The sequence below is a fragment of the Bombus vancouverensis genome, unplaced genomic scaffold (genome assembly GCF_051014615.1).
Source record: "Bombus vancouverensis nearcticus unplaced genomic scaffold, iyBomVanc1_principal scaffold0027, whole genome shotgun sequence".
Taxonomy (NCBI): Eukaryota; Metazoa; Arthropoda; class Insecta; order Hymenoptera; family Apidae; genus Bombus; species Bombus vancouverensis.
In genome coordinates, this window is record NW_027468918.1 from 89,683 (window position 1) to 95,447 (window position 5,765).

General features: G+C 33.9%; 1 pseudogene across 1 annotated transcript; it reads left to right on the forward strand.

The window, feature by feature from the left end:
- The first annotated feature begins 4,023 nt into the window (after positions 1 to 4,023).
- On the forward strand, positions 4,024 to 5,380 carry LOC143304236 (glutathione S-transferase-like; annotated as a pseudogene). The gene is made up of 3 exons (XR_013060933.1): positions 4,024 to 4,155; positions 4,467 to 4,634; positions 4,836 to 5,380. The product of XR_013060933.1 is annotated as a glutathione S-transferase-like (transcript).
- The last annotated feature ends 385 nt before the right edge of the window (positions 5,381 to 5,765 follow it).

Sequence of the window (5,765 nt, forward strand, 5' to 3'; positions counted from 1 at the left end):
ACAATTCGATGCACCTGAACAGCTGGAACGTCGCAGATTTTTCCGTACGATAACAAACGTGTTTTTGATGGCCTGCTTTAAACCGTGACGATCGCCATGACGTGCATCAATTGTCGAATGATGTAGTGCGACGATACTCCTACGCAACTTTTTTTTACGCTGTTTTTTCCTCTATTTTTTCTTCCTGTGTGTTATCACATGATCATGAGATACCTGTATAGAAGATGCAAAGAGTCTGTGAAGAATTTACAGATATTTAAGATTATCATAATGTTTAAGCAAAAGCTAAGACGCAAAATATTGCTCAAGATGTAATTATGTAATATTTACTCAATTTCTAGAAGACTGTTTATATCTTGTTGTTATTCTTGATATGGAGATAAATATAGTATACTTTATTAAGACCTAGATAAAAGACTTTTTTCTCGTTTCTCTTCTCTTACTTAATCACTAAGAGTTATATAACGTTTATTCGATAATTCTGCTTCTCCTGACCTTTCCACAAATGGTTGTTTATATCTCGACATTCTTGGTACTTTTAATCAAATTTTAATAACAGTACTTTACTCGTCAGAAGTAAATAAAAAAGCTCTAAGTAGAAGCAAGGATTTACTTACCTTTCCTTTCTCGAATCTCAGTTAGCAATGTTGTTCCTCTTGAAAGATTTTCCAAGTTTCCAAGACAATTTCCACGCTGGTAACATTGTATATATTTCAAGTATCGTGAACCACAGGAACTTGTTGAGGCAATATTGAAGAAAGCAAAGAGAATGAAGAAATTGTAGGAACTATGAGAGGCTACTCCTTCTTTCACAACTTATTTTCTCTTCGTTTGGGGGGAAAAACACAAATGAACGTAACGGTTGGTTTCAGCTATCTGCTACTATCGCATGGAGGAGAATCCTGAAAAGAAGGAAGCGAGGAAGAATCAACTTTTGAACGAAACAATACCATTTTACTTGACTAAATTCGACCAGATTATTGGCGAAAATGAAGGATATATCATTCCTTCTACCGTAAGATTTTTTATCCAAATTTAATGTTAAAATTTTTAGTCTTTGTGCAAACTGGGCCATGTTGTCCATAAAAAATTATTGAAACTTTGTTGCGACAAGACAGCTTTAATTGTTGAGAGCAGAGTGTATCTTTAAAATTCATTCCTGTTAGTTTATGTACAAATGAATTTGCCAAGATTTTCAGCTTTTAGATAATTATTCATGTATCTTCCTCATCAAGTTTGATAGAAATTATTACTATCGTAATCAAAGCAAAGATTAAGATATGTAAAATCATTTCTCTGGATATGACACTCTTGTTTAATGAGTGATAAATGATACCATTCGAAATATCATATTTATATAATATATAATGATACTTATAAGTGTAATCACTTAAGTACAGATATCTGAATTTTTCTCACTGTCACTGACATAGATACGTATTATCGTTCCTTAGATTACTTGACCAGTTTATTTCTTTCATCACTGTGTTATTATATAATAATAATAAATAGTCACATTAAATTAATTTAGTATGATTATGTTGTTTAATAATACGTGTTTCATTGCAAAATATTTAGTTAAAATGTGTATCGAATCGTTGTAATTCCAAAGATGTCAATTGATGTAATGTAATAATAAAGTATAAAGTATAATAAAGTATAAAGTATAATTTCGTCTGTGGTATAATCTTTCTATTCCATTTTGTTACGTCGCACCGCGAGCAATATGGCAACCAGATGTCACCGGATACTCGCAGCGTATCCTCCATAGTTTCAAGTACCTTCCATAAATCTCATAGATTTCCTAGAAAAGGTCCTTCAAACCAAACAAACGTCTGTTTCCGAAGAATTTCTAAAGACTATTGTCTACCCCGACTGGACAAGGGAAAGTTAGTTTTTCTCACGTATGCTGCAACTTTCCTCCCACTAACCACTTTCTCTCGAGGGCGGTTAAGACCCTTCGTTAACCAATTAACAACGAAGCCACTTCCTTCACTCTCCTAACTAAAATCGTCACCAACAAATCCGATGGTCCCGTGCGCTAGACACACCCATCCTTAGCTTTCCTCCGAGACAGCATCGTCTCCCAAGACAGTTCTGATTTCACATCCTTCGAACGGTCAATATCCTTCCACCGGGTAGGACACACCCACAGATCAGTCACTCATTCATCTCGTACATATTCTCAACGCGAGAATTGATTGTAATTTCAACAAATAAATAAAAAAAAAAAATCTCGTACATACGCACCAGCGTAACTGCCTTCGTTATAAGTTGTTGGAATAAACGGTGAAATATAACTTACTATACTGTGTCATATTCATTTAACCACCTCTTATCTTAACCGAAACAGGGGAACGACTACTTCGCGGCGTCGATTCACCGAATCGTAGCGAGAATTTACGCCTCTCGCTACTGCGACTGCGTCTCTCCGCGAACGGTCGTAACACATTGATCGACAGAAGTACTAAACTCTAATAACATAAATTTATATATTTTCTATTTCCCAGCCACCAGTTTTATAGATTTTTCTATCTTCTGTACTACTTTTATCCCTTTTATTTTTTCTTACATGAGATTATTGTAAATTTAATATCATTTGTTCGCAATATTTGTTATTTATCTTTCATTGAATTTGAAATTTCGCGCTTCAATGTTGTGTGTTGTTCGACGTTTTATCGAACGATGTTTATCGAATTAGTTTATGAATACATACATAATCATTAAAGAATCTATAAACCTTACTAGTTTGTTTTTACTAAGTTTTGTTACAGAAAACATGTTCTCATAAATTTTCAACTTTAATTTATGGAAATTTATTAACCTTAAACTATAAAATCATTCAATGAGTCTTTCCGGATGTTTTTATGTAGTCATAATTTCACATATCAGCACAGCTTCACCAATAGGATAAGAGTTACGTGGAAGCAACAGGGGGGAAGAAGAACATATAGAGATCTAAAGGTTATTTTTGTCCCATTCAAGTTTCTGTTAACCGGCTTGGAAATTTCCTGTGCTTGTTTCGACTTTGAAGTCTTAAAAAAAAAATTGTAAGTAAATAGTATATATATAGTATATATATCCTGAGTCAAAGTTTCTCTTTATAAATAATAAACCGTTTAAAAACTATATTTTGTATGTTTTTTCCTTATTCATAATTAAATAATAAATATGAAATACTTCTACAGAAAGCCGACATCCTTCAATTAACCGAACAGCAGATGATTTAAAAATTAGTAGTTGAAAGAAATAAATGTTATTACATGTTCATAATTGATCGATAAATTTAAATATACAATTAGAAAATGTTTCTTCTTTATTGATAACTAAATAATACAGATAAGATACAAGATACTTGTACGAAAAGTCGGCGCGTCGTTCAATTAACGGAACAGCAGAGGATTTGAAAATTAGTAGTTGAAAGAAATAAATGTTATCATATGTTCATAATTGATCGATAAATTTAAGTATGCAATTAGAAAATGTTTCTTATGTTTGGAAGAATATATAATCACTGCTGAATGTTTTGTAGTTACGAAAGTTGCATACAAACATACATTGTACATACGACTAGTAATGGTACTAAATTACTGTTAGAGGGTCTTGGGTGTATAGAACCATATGGTTAAATTAATACTAGAGATAACGAATCGCGCGAATGTAATTAATATTTTGAAATGCGTTGTTTGCATTAATTGATAGTTTTCTTATAAACTTTTTTATAAACAATTTCATTGCTATAGAAAAAAGATATGCTGCCGGTAATATGTCTATCCTACTTAAATAGAAAGTGCAATATTTTGTTATAATATTTGGCGCAAGTTTATACATTATTACATCCAAAAATAATATTCTTTTTATATCTAAGCTATATTAAAATATAAAGATACAAATAGCTATGCGAGTAGTTAGTAGTTGATGCTTTTTACTTAAATTGTCTTATACTTCATAATTTGTAATAATATAATTCTTGTCATCAATGATTCTTCGTTTTTACTTTGTATATATTATACTTCCAGGAAGATGCCGCTCTATAAATTGACTTACTTCCCAGTTACGGCATTGGCAGAACCAATCCGTTCTTCTTCAGCTATGCTAGTATTCCATTTGAAGATGAACGTATCAAAAAGGACGTCTGGCCAGAAATAAAGCCCTGTAAGCTTAAAATTTAAAGAAGTTCTGTTTCTTAAATCTCATCTTTCCTAATTTAACTAAAGTAGCTAAATAAAGTAGAACACAATTATGCAGAGTATAACAGAGATTATTGTTTACTCTCCATTGCTCTATAAGATATGTGGGAGAACAATAGGTATTGTTAAGGAGACAATGCCCTTTGTTTGCTGATAAATTATCAATAAATTAAATTATATCTTTCCAAAACAGATAACAGGAAGCTAGATATTTAAGAAGCATCATAATCTGTTTGTTCGATAGAATCTTTGATTCTATTAGTTGTATGTTTTTAGTGACTCCTTATGGCCTGCTTCCTATGCTCGTAGCTGATAGAAGGAAGGTTGCTCAGTCTACAGCTATTTGCCGTTACTTAGCCAAACAATATGACTTAACTGGAAAGTCTGACTGGGCAAATCTTCATATTGATGCCACTGTTGATACTATTCATGATATTCGTCATAGTGAGTATCCAGTGCTGTTTTGCACAAATCTTATGTGAATCTTGATAACAGATAGTACATATCTGTTCAGGTATTTATTAGTTGAAATCCGATTTAATATTTGATTTAATCGAACGATACACGTATGTCAACAATACAAGACAAAGGATTAAAAAGGATTGTAATTCTATCTTCAGTATTTAACTGAAAACAAATTTTCAGAAATTGCCGCCTTCCACTATGAGGAGGACGAGAAGGTCAAAGCTGCAAAACGCAAGGCTGCTGAAGAGACGCTGCCGTTCATTTTAGAACGTTTGGACCAGCAAGTGAAGGAAAATGACGGCTACTTCTACGATGGTACTCTCTCTTGGGCTGATTTAACATTCGTTGCTCTGCTCGATTATTTGAACTTTATGTACAAGTCTGATCTGATCGAGAATTACGAGAATCTGAAGCTGCTGGAGAAAAAGGTCCTCCTTCTACCCAAGATCAAAAACTGGATTGAGAGACGCCCAATTAGCGAATTCTAATCTTCACGATTGCTTATGGTTTTATAAGCGTTTAAAGATTGCTGTTGTCACGGTGGTCGTGAGAACGCAACGAAAGGATGGTTATGCCTCACATACCTTGGTCAGCAAAATGATGGCTAAGCAGTAATAGAAACCCTATGTGACCGGCATCCAGCGATAGCCCCTCCACAGGAGCCGGGTCCTTGATATAAAAAAGTACCTCTCGAGTCGTTGTAAGAACATTCTTTTCTGTGCTGTTTGACCATTCTGTATTGTTACTCTGTCAGTGTTCAATAAATTTTCTAATAACAATCAAAATTTAAGTACGAATTTCTCACCTTGCGTGCGGAACGTGAAATTACCCCGAATCGACGTGACAAAATTGGCGATCCTGCCAGGATCCATTCATCGCATCAAGAGGAAACTTCAACGGGAACTCTACGGATTCTACAGCGAAGGACCACGGTCACCTCCTTGATCAAAAGAAGGATCTGCAAAGAATCTCGGTAAGCTGGCTTTCGTACATTATCGAAACCGTAAGCCTGAAATACGTTCTGAAGATAGTGACTCTTCTTCCGCCGAAAGTGTCATATTTCTCAGCATGAACCCAACTGACAAGAGTACCGCTAAACAAAACAAACTA